We start from the raw sequence: 12,042 nt of genomic DNA on the forward strand, positions 1-12,042 counted from the left end.
AGAATTGGATTGTATACCTTTTTTTTCAATTTTCGATGGTTACGGTTTGACGTGCCAAAATTTCGCGACAAACTTCAAGTGTTTGCAAAAGCCAATATTTACGAAAAATATCATTCAAGAAAATATGATAGTACAGCTGAACTACTAAATTATGTCTTTAGTGATTTTCAGATTTTTTTAAACGGAATCATATTGAAAAAAAAATTAAAAGTATGTTAAACACTGTAAGCGACACTCATGAAAAGTTGTCAAACGTAGGATTGAAGTAAGAAATGAAAGCCAAAAGCAAGTTATTCGCGATCGAAACTGTACGTATCTTAAAGCTAATAATGCATAGTTACTCCTGTAATTTTATTAGAATTAATTTTCCCTCATTATGTAATATATTTATAAGAAAAGTTTGAAGACACCATAGGTTAAAGGTTCTAGAGATTTGCCCATATATTGCGCCACCTCGGCAAAAGCGATAAGTCGTAAATTTGGCGAATAGAATTGTGTTTTGGAGGATGATTTTTTCCACTGGAAAGAAAAATATATATTTAACTCGATCCTCAAAATTACGGCAAAATGAATTTTTCTAAACAAACCGCTATTTTTTTATTCGATTACAGTAATTTTCGGTGGATGCAACACACAACCAATTAAAATTGGGTCCAATTAACATAAGCTTGAAACAAACTACGGTAAAATAGTTTTCTACGGGAAAAAATTAATCATAAACAATTGTTGAGATTTGCATTTCGCGAAGACTTTCAAAAATTTGCGAATACTTTTGATATTTGGCAATTTTACTGGCTAATAATTTGAAATCGTTATAATTTGAATCGCTAATGATTTGATATGAAAGTTAAGTTAGTAATAATGACGAATCATATTGATAATTTTCGTGTCAATTGACGAAAAAATTAAAAGCGAATGAAATGGGACGTAGCATTCGTTACGAAACATGCAAACTCAACATCATGCACACATTTATGGTAATTCATTATGAATAGCAATAATATTAAGCTGATGAACAGCAATAATTTAAAGTTTGAATTAAATTGAAGAGAATTTTAAAACTGAAAATATTTCGAATAACCATGGTTAAAAATCTTATAGTGGAAAATGAAGTAAGACTGGATAATGAAGTGAAACCGGCTACCGCGATTTTGGCGAAATTAATTCCGCTTATTAGCAGAAAAACATACATTCGACTAGGCTTAAAGATAGCAGCAGTGATATTTGCAAGCTTCATTCATCAATTTATTGCACCTACTTAAATATTTATTATTTTTCATTCGCTATGTCAGGTCAATTCATTGAACGTGGTAGCATTTGAGGACTACGTCACCATATTAGTATTCCTAAAGCAATCTGAAATCACTTGCTTATTTTGTTTATAGTAATTCGTTTAAAATGTGTTCCTAATGAAGTAAATAAGTTAAGATAAACGGTAATTTTATTGTTTTATTTTATAACAGTCGTTGAACAGCCGACCCAATTTCGGGTTTGCGGTTGCTAGTGTTCTACTCCATAGCCCTGTAATTTTGAACTCAATCCAGAAGACAAGGTGAACGCTGGATCAAGTAGAGGGTGAAATGTGCCTTAGTGAAGGACTTTTTGGATGGAATTAACCCGCATTTGCGTTATATGGAGAGGAAAACCGCGAAAACCTTACACGGTAAGCCCATGTACTTTTTATTCTCATCTTCCTTATAATTTACGTCACAACTTCACCAGGCCCAACTAGCAGGCAACCTTACTGCAAACATTTTATTTTTATTTTCATTTGGTTGGCATAAAAAAGGTTGGGTAATTAACCCTTTTTTAAACTTAAAAATATTAGTTCGCCAAGCTTTTTTCCTTAAAGATTAAATAAAGGCATGCATAAAAGCGTAACAAAAAAAATCTCCTCTTTTAGCTTTTACTGAAAATCTTGTTTATATATATATATTTTTGCATTCTAGCTTTGTTCAGTCTCTCACATGCAGCATTTTGTTTATGTTAAAAACTTTCTGATCAGGCCAACCTTCACTTTTAAAGAGTTAAAGAAAGTTTATAAAATTCTGCGCAAGTAAACCTTGTTTTAGTGATGGTCATAAAATCTAAAATAAGCCTTGTTTTAGTGATGGTCATAACATCTAAAATAAACCTTTTTTTTCTTCTTTTTTTTCCTTACCATGAAGCAAAAAAAAAAAAAAAATCTTTTTTTTTTACTTGAAAAGTGTAAGGAAACTGGCATCCGTGCCAAAAAAAAGCTTGATACAAGGTTGATGCAGCCTCAAGGAAACAAGTTGTGAAGATTTCGAGAACTAGTTCTTAATCTAAAGCGCGGTGAAATGATATGGATTCAGCAGTGTGAAAGAGAAAATAAATTGATATTTTTTTTCATTATCGTAATTAGAAAATTTAAAGCTTAAGACAGTTTTCCACTCTCCCCCTATGAAAAGTAATAAACCTTAAAATATAAAATTGCTAACGCCAAGACTCTTATTATTGTTATTATTATTATCATCTAACCCAGAAAACGTAATCGATCGGTCGGTAACTTTGCGATACTATGTCAGCTGTATTGACAACCATCGCTTATCGTTATAATATTTGTCTGTCACACTCTGTTCATTAAAGGGATTTTTTTTAAATCTTGGATGGATAATGTTACCCTTCAATTGATGATTAAAGTTCAAAGGGTTAACTGAAAATAATTCTGATTAATTAGTTCTAATTACGAATTAAATTACGAAGTCAGACACAGATTTTCTCTCAATACACTTTTCTTTCTTTTCGACAGATTTGAATTCCTGACTATAAAAATATGGGCCGGAATATCCTGGCTGTCAGGACATTGGACTCTAGTTCGAGTTCGAACCCAGTCGGCCGAAGACTCCTCTTGTAGTAAATGGTGACTGGTGCACGGTAAATCTGCCGGGTCGCAATGTCTTCCATGTTCCCATAACAAACTATACCTCTGGGGGTACTGAATTGGACATTTATCGATCTCTTGTTCAGGTCAAAATTAGTTCTCTCAAAATTGGATCTGTGGTTGAATGAATGCATGTATGTATGGGTCTTCCCTAGAAACGGATATGGTGTATGTGTGTGGCAGAAGTCTAATTCTAGGCGACAGATGGCACCACTGGAAAACAAGAACAATCGCATAATGCATCATGCATAAATGCTCCTTGCATAAATGGTCGACGACAACAACAACTATAAAAATATGGTAGATAGCCGTGTGTAATATCTCAAAAACTTTTTAAGCGAACCTCTTTGCATGCAATTATAAAATTCATTTATACAACTCTATGATACAATTGTTTTAATCAATACTATTCTTTTTGTTTTATTAAATATTAATTATAAAATTTTTGAATTGAAAAATTTCAAATATTAAAATAAAAAATTGAACGCATTTGGTCGAACAGTTCTTGAAAAATTTCAAATATTAAAATTCAAAATTTTCGATTCGATGATCGGATCTGCACGTACTAGGACCATAGAGCTGAAATGCAAATAGAGCAAGTCCGCTGTTATGTATTTCCCCATCTCTCTTTGTTTCAAACATCAAGGTCGCAACAGTCGCGTGTTCCCTCTCATTCAGCGATTTTGGAGAAGAAAGAATAGTGTTGCGTGCTCGTGTCAGTTCAGATCAGTTCTGGTAGATTCGTGTTTTTTACAGGCAATTGAGGAAAAAAGCTTCGGAAGCGTTAAGATTAGCGGAAGAGCCACGATGGTTCAGGGAATAGAGCGTTCACCTTTCGATGAGGTGAATCGGGTTCGAATCCCGGCAATGGCTGGTCAATACAAATTCCGCATCAGGCTTGAATCGACCACATTACTGACGCGAAATATCCTCAGTTGCATGGGTTAGAGTCCTCTTGTTGTCAGGCTAATCGTGGGAGGTACTCGTGGTCTTCCTCTCCATGTAACGCAAATGCGGTTAGTTCTATCAAAAAGTCCTAGATTTATCCCAATATTTGATTTAGGAGTTCCCGTGTCTTCTGGATTGGGTTCAAAATTACAAGGCTATGTAGTTGAGCATTAGTTATCGTAAACCCAAAGATTGGGTTGTCTGTTCAGCTACGGTTATACATATAGGTAACAAAAAAAAGATTACCGGAACAATAAAGTAGTTAATCATTTTTCGACATGATTTTGCTAGATTAAAACTTATTTTGGAATTTCAATTTTTTTATATGTATAAATTGTACAAAATTGTCTACATTTCTGCTGCGTTGTTTCGAATGCTACTTTTCAATGTCAGCAAGCCTGCTTGGTGAAAGGAATTTCATGAGGCAGAGAGTGCGTTTCATGTTTTTCAGTGGCGCCATCTATGGCCAAGAATACGACTTCAGTCACACACACTTTACAACCCGTTTATAGGGCTGACCCATTCCTATATTCATTCATTCATCCACAGATCGTATTTTGAACTGAACCAGAGAACGATTAATTTCAAATTCAGTACCCATAGAGAGTGGTTGTTATTGGAATATGGAGGATTTTGTAACCCGACAGATTTAACGTGTACCAGTCACCATTTGCTACAAGGGGAGTCTATCGGCCGGGGAGCATCGAACCCACGAATTTGTACATTAGCCCAACATTCTACCAACCAGGCAATTCCGGCCTGTCTACATTTTTACAAAAATAAGAAAATTAAAATTTTTAAATGGTTTCAAAAGCAGTAAAAACGTATGATGTGATAACTACCTACAGTTAATTTTTAAGTTTAAAAATGGCTTGAAATTTCAGTATTTTTCACATAAATTGCACTGCAAAACAAATGTCCATATTTTTGATTCAAGTTAAAAATCTATGTTTCGCCTATTAATATTCAAAATTTTAAAATTATTAAAAAAACTACTTCCTAATTAATTAATTATACGTAATCTTTGACAAAATTTTTTTCCATAATAATTCTATCTAACAATGCTTTAGATATTTCAAAAAAGAAATTACAATGAATTCAAATTATGTTTTCTTCTTTATAGTTATTTAATATTTGTTAATTATCCTTGTGGTAAATAAATATGAAATATGTATCAAATTTTAGAATTTATTTTAGGGAGTATTTTTAATTATCATCTAAAGAAACCAAAGAAACTTCGTTAAATTTTGATTCAACATAGCAAACAATAATAAAACATCTTGTAAAATCATGAATATATTTCCAAGTATTGAGAATTTTTCAAAGCATTTGCAAGAAAAGATGTCAGGAAGTTGAAAAAAAAATGTTGCATCGCATTAATAATAAATGATTTCCTATTCTTAACTATCGGGATTTATTCTAACTTACGAATACGGTTAAAAAACTTCATTATTTCTGATAGTATTCTTGATTTTTTTCTCGTATTATTACATTTAATAATTCATATTCACGGTTAACTAATTTTAATACCTTGCTAGTATTCCCGATTTTTCCACATATTATTGCATTTAAGGAAGATTTCAATTGGAAACAAAAAAGACAAAATGATTTTCTTAAAGAACTTATGAAGTGTTAGAAATCTTTATTCTTTTTTTTTTATCGAATTGTTTTAAATTATTCGTTCATAACTATACTTCTCTGTGAGCAAGTGTTGTGAACAAAATTGAAATTATGAAAATATATAGAAGAGTTTTTTTCTTTTGAAAACAGTAACGAAAGTAAAAATACACAAAGTAAATAATGAAGATGGAAAGAAACAATCAAGTCGCCAAAAATTCGCCTACTATATTTCAGAAGTAAAATTAAAATAATTAATACTGAATACTAATGAATAATTCTGAATATTAATAATGAATAATTCTATATAATCATTACTTTATGGTTAAGTTGTTTTCTTATTCGTTTATATTTACATGTTAAATAGATTTAAAAACATAAATTCAGATTATGGAATAAAAAAAAAATAGTGCGTGGAGTCCCTCCGCTCGGCAGAAGTTAAACTTCGTAACCTGCGACGTTAATTGTAGAAGAATCAGCAGTCGTAGAAGGATCACTAGTTCTATTCAACGACTCTTTTTCCTGCTCCGCTCNCATATTCACGGTTAACTAATTTTAATACCTTGCTAGTATTCCCGATTTTTCCACATATTATTGCATTTAAGGAAGATTTCAATTGGAAACAAAAAAGACAAAATGATTTTCTTAAAGAACTTATGAAGTGTTAGAAATCTTTATTCTTTTTTTTTTATCGAATTGTTTTAAATTATTCGTTCATAACTATACTTCTCTGTGAGCAAATGTTGTGAACAAAATGTTATAAACAAAAATAACTCAAAGCGAGGTATTGAATTTATGAAAATATATAGAAGAGTTTTTTTCTTTTGAAAACATTAACGAAATTAAAAATACACAAAGTAAATAAATGATTGTTGCTGTTGTTCATTTACGTCGCACTAGAGCAATAAATAAATGAAGATGGAAAGAAACAATCAAGTATCCAAAACTTCACCTACTACATTTCAGAAGTAAAATTAAAATAATTAATACTGAATACTAATGAATAATTCTGAATATTAATAATGAATAATTCTGAATATTAATAATGAATAATTCTATATAATCATTACTTTATGGTTAAGTTGTGTTCTTATTCGTTTATATTTACAAGTAAAATAGATTTAAAAACAAAAATTCAGATTATGGAATTAAAAAAAATGGAATAATCGGGATTTATATGATGTCTTAAGGAAAAGAAGAATAAATAAATCAATTGTAGTTCCAAAAAGTGAGGAATCAACTTACCAAGGAAATATATTAGGTCCTTTAAAAGTTTTTTCACTGCAAGCAAAGGTTGAGGAATAAATCACCATATTTAAAGATTTTCGGCTTTACAATTTCAACCTGGAATTTATTTCACAGACTGGGAAAATGCTGTCACTTCACTCAACAGTCACGTGGTTTCATTAAGTGGGTAAAAATTGTCGTAATGCGCTCACTCTGTCTCATACATGCGCACTCTGTTATGTTAATTTATAAGTTAAGACGATATTTCAAATCAGACACAAAATCGTACTTTCACTTAATAAACATACATTTTTTTGACGGATTTGGATTTCTGACCCTTAAAATATTGGGTTATTGCGCATTTCGCCTAGTCGCTAGAAATTTTTTTATTATTTTTTTTTTAGCGAATGAGAAAAACTTTTGCGCACAATTATAAAATTTGTTTATTCAAAGATAATTTCCATGCAAAAAATAATTTTAAATAGTTGTTTATTAGTTTTTATTATTTTTTTTGATAGTGGCAAAAGAAAAATGAATTAAAAATTCACACATTTATTACAAGAAAGTAATTTTAAATTGCAAAATACGAACGGAATCAGAGGTATAGTTCCTGCGAAATTGAATTTAAAAAAAGAAAAAAAAATCTTATATCTATAGAAGTCGTATCGTATAGAAATAAATCAGCCATGTCTATGACAACGCTGCGATTTTTTTTTCTTCGACTATTTTAGAAAATATTTATTTATATAAATGTATACAATAAAAATTTAGTAGACTATCACCTATCTCTACTATGAAAACAGGTTTGTATGACCAAATTTCTGATTGTTGTTCATTTAAGCCTCCCCCCCCATTTTCGGGTTTTACGACTGTCAATGTATGTAGCAGCTCAATTTTAACTCAACCCAGAAGACGAGGTAACTACTGGGTCATTCTGCACTGAGTGGAGGTCTTTCTGATGGAACTAACCAGCTTTTGCGTTACAGTGAGAGGAAAACCACGAAAAAAATATGGTTAGCCCGATTGCAAAGGGATTCTAATCCACGATCCGTGTACCACTGAGGATAATTTACGCTAGCATTGAACTATAGGAGCATTCTTATTATGCAAAATTTATCTTGAATAAGATGAAGAAGACCTAAATATCACTATCATAAAAATAACAAAATTATAACGATTCAGTTGTTACCATACTTTTTTTTCCCCCGATAGCAATAGAGCGGAAGCATGCGTGCACATTTTGCAAAAAGGCATCAGATTGATTAAAATTTTTTAGCTACTCGAAATTAAATGAAGTAATATAACTGTTTTCAATGTGATTTGTCACGGTAGAGTTCGTAATTTCGTCCCCATTTTTTAAGTTTATGAAGAATTTCATGTTTAGTATTACATTAAGTAAACCAGGAATTCATAGAGCTCTTTTATATTTTAGTGGTGCTGCCATCTGCAGTTGAAACTATGCATTTATAAGATACCCAAGGATCTTTTACCCAAAGAATGATATATCGAAGTAGTTAGACTGCACAGGGGGTGAAAAATTAGAGGGTCTTTTTTATCAAATAAAAAAAATTTACATAGAAAATAAAACCAAACCTGGCCAAAATATCATCCAATATATAAGATCAATCTATGAAAAACACATGCATGTTAACATGCATATCTTTAGATTTAGACATTTTGCTTGTATTTCAATTCTCCCATTTTTATTTATATAGTTTAATTAAGACAATTTTGGCTGTATCTGCTTTTTAGAGCTTTTCCATTTTGATTTACTATTTTTAAATTAAATTTTGTTGTTAATTTTTGTTTAATTCTATTTTCATACTTTGATTAGAGATAAACATGTCTAATAAGGTGGCTTGGACGATTTAGTGACTTCCGTATAGATTTTAAATTATTTTATAAAATTCAATACATGAAGAACTTTGACTTTGTCAAAGTCATCTCTTTTGAAAATAGAAAATTTTTTAACCGAAGTACTACCGCATGAGCAAAATCGTGGGCAATAGTTTGACGGTGAAAAATTTTGGCTACTTTAATCGCTTGNAAAATTTAGTAGACTATCACCTATCTCTACAATAAAAACAGATTTGTACGACCAAATTTCTGATTGTTGCTCATTTAAGCCCTCTTTCCCCCACCCATTTTCGGGTTTTACAACTGTCAATGTGCTGCAATTTTGAACCCAACCCAGAAGACGAGGTAAATCCTGGGTCATGCTGCCCCGAGTGGAGGTCTTTTTGATGGAACTAACTAGCTTTTACGTTACACTGAGTTGAAAAACCATGAAAAAAATTTATGGTTAACCCAATAATGGTTAATTTATGGTATTTATGTGCACGCAAAGGGATTCTAATTCACGATCTGTCTACCACTGAGGATAATTTACGCTAGCACTGTGAACTATAGGAGCATTCTTATTAAACAAAATTTATCTTGAATAAGGTGAAGAAGATCTAAATATCATTATCATAAAAATAACAAAAATTATAACGATTCAGTTGTTACCACAGTATTTTTTTCCCGATAGTAATAGAGGGAAGAATGCGTGCACATTTTGCAGAAATGCTCGGATTAATTAAAATTTTTTAACTGCTCGAAACTAAATGAAGTAATATAACTGTTTTCAGTGTGATTTATTAAGGTAGAGATTTCGTGCCCAGTATTAAAGTTTATGAAGTTTCATGTCTAGTATAACCAGGAATTCATAGAGCCCTTTTATATTTCAGTGGTGCTGCCATCTGCAGTTGAAACTGTGCATTTATAAGATACCCAAGATGTGTTAGATCTTTTCCCCAAAGAATGATATATCGAAGTTGTTAAACTGCACAGGGGTTGAAAAATTAGAGGGTCTTTTTTATCAAATAAAAAAAAAATTACATAGCAAATAAAACCAAACCTGGCCAAAATATTATCCAATATATAAGAACAATCTATGAAAAAGGCATGCATGTTAACATGCGTATCTTCAGATTTAGACATTTTGCTTGTATTCTCCCATTTTTATTTATATAGTTTAATTAAGACAATTTTGGTTGTATCTGCTTTTTAGAGCTTTTCCATTTTGATTTACTGTTTTTAAATTAAATTTTGTTCTTAATTTTTGTATAATTCTATTTTCATACTTTGATTAAAGATAAACATGTCTAACGACGATTGGACGATTGGCTTGGACGATTTAGTGACTTCCGTATAGATTTTAAATTATTTTATAAAATTCAATACATGAAGAACTTTGTCAGGGTCATCTCTTTTGAAAATAGAAAATTTTTTAACCGAAGTACTACCGCATGAGCAAAATCGTGGGCAATAGTTTGACGGTGAAAAATTTTGGCTACTTTAATCGCTTGAAGCTAATTAAAACGTTGTAGGAGGGCTTGAAAAATTAGAATATTTAAACATACAGCTTTGTTAACTTTAAAGTTTATATGTTACGTAAGATAATTTTTCAAAGTGAGCCAGGCTAGTTTCGTATATAAGATATAACCTCTTTCAACTCACGCATTTATTTTCGCAAAAATTATTGCTTTCTGATGGTGCATCAATAAAGAATCAATGCAATGCACTTTGTTATTATTGCATTAATATTAATTACTATTACTAATATCGCATTAATAACGCCATGTATTAACTCCTCACTGCGCCTCCTTTCATATCTGCAAGTCAAGATTGAATTGGATTTTCTCAGCTGTTCTGTTTAACATCGAAAACTGTTCTGCATATTCAAGGTTGAAGGATATGCTGTCTCTTCTCGTTAGTTTGAAGCTTACTGTCATTTGAATAAGAGGTTTTGATGATTTAGTGTTATTAGAAACATTTATTGCAGCTTGATGTTTTAGAAACATTGATTGCAGCTTGATGATTTAGAAACATTTATTGCAGCTTGAAGCTTCGTTTCTCATATTTCAGTTTTTATTTGATTTTTGTATTCATTATTGCGAAGATTCTATTGTATGCATTTAAGTTGGGCATCAGTGAATTTAAAACATTGTACAAGCACCTTTGTAGATACGGTAGGTAGGTACTTTATTAGTATTGGTAGGGCTATTGGTGACTGTCTGGGAAACATCCCTGAGGATGATCCGAAGACATACCCATTGCAATTTTGATCCTCTGCAGAGGGGGATGGCTCCCCTGCCTTGGTAGTGTAGTTTCATCTAGACACAAATTCTGGAAATATCCTGGGTTCAGGAAATAAGACTCATGTAAATATCCAAAGAAAACATTTATTTACAGCTGCTTGAAAAATAATACGCGAAGAGCAAATATCAAATCCACGTCACAGCATTTATACTGTGAAGATCGACGCAGCAGCGACGCCACAGTAGCACTTTACGGTTGAACAGTTTAACGAGGACCGATACCACTCACTCTCGGTCCCTACGCAGGGTGATGAAAGTGGTCCCCAACCCGCGCACTCACCGCAACCAGAGATGCTTGGGTTCGGTGTTCTACTGGGAACCGTGTCCACTGCGGTACCAGAACATTTAAAGATAGTTGTAGATAGGGCGTCTAGAAAAACATTTCGTCTCATGTTCATATTGTTGGGATCATTAAGTTTGAAATAAATTACTAAACAATTTTATTTTTTCTGTTCTTGCAGATATGTTAAGTGACAAAAAAAAATAAAAGATTTTATGCTTCAAAACATTGCAACTCATTATTTTTTTTGTAATTTTTCAGGTATTTCTTGACAAATCCTGCATATAAAAATAACTATTGTTTTTCACTTAAAAAAACTCGCAGCCCCTTTTTAACGGCTTGTTTTTTTTATAGAGGGTTAATTTTCCGTCTCAGATATCGAAAATATTGCCCAGTCATAATCCGTGGGAAAAAAATGGTTACAAAGAAGCTTATAATACGAATACAAACATTTATTTGAGAAGAAGCATTTCTTACAAAAGAAAAATGAATGCAGTAAGTAGAGACAATCACATGAATGAAATGAAACATTTACAAATATGTACAACTCTTCTTCTTCTTCTTTAAATGCACAAATGGGAAAAATTGACGCTAAAAATAATGACACCAAAATGCACGAACACTTCACTCACTAATAATTCCTTACAAAATAGTAGAAAATGCATTTTCATAAGTAGTATAATAAGTTTTTTTTTTCGTTTTGTTCGATGATTGCACTTAAATACCTATAAAAGAAAAATAACATAATTATGTTTGCAGAAAATCAGACACCAAAGAAAAAATGTAAAAGATGAATGATGAGGAAAAAACTATGTTTGTATCTTTTAAATTGATTGCCAATTTTCGATTTTCATTTGAAACCATTCATGTCAATACTATAATATTGTGAACTTAACATATAAATTACTAAACATAAGATTGAC

The 12,042-nt window shown here is 31.5% G+C and overlaps 1 protein-coding gene across 31 annotated transcripts in view; it reads right to left on the reverse strand.

Moving 5' to 3' along the window:
* Positions 1–11,550: 11,550 nt before the first annotated feature.
* Positions 11,551–12,042, reverse strand: part of LOC107444895 (cell adhesion molecule Dscam1) — a 143,955-nt gene continuing 143,463 nt past the window's right edge. For all 31 annotated transcript variants that reach the window (XM_071178224.1, XM_071178215.1, XM_071178220.1 and 28 more), the window contains one exon: positions 11,551–11,844. The gene's annotated coding sequence lies outside the window, so the exon portion shown is untranslated. The remainder of the gene's footprint in view (positions 11,845–12,042) is intronic.

This window comes from Parasteatoda tepidariorum, chromosome 3 (genome assembly GCF_043381705.1).
Source record: "Parasteatoda tepidariorum isolate YZ-2023 chromosome 3, CAS_Ptep_4.0, whole genome shotgun sequence".
In the NCBI taxonomy this organism is placed as follows: Eukaryota; Metazoa; Arthropoda; class Arachnida; order Araneae; family Theridiidae; genus Parasteatoda; species Parasteatoda tepidariorum.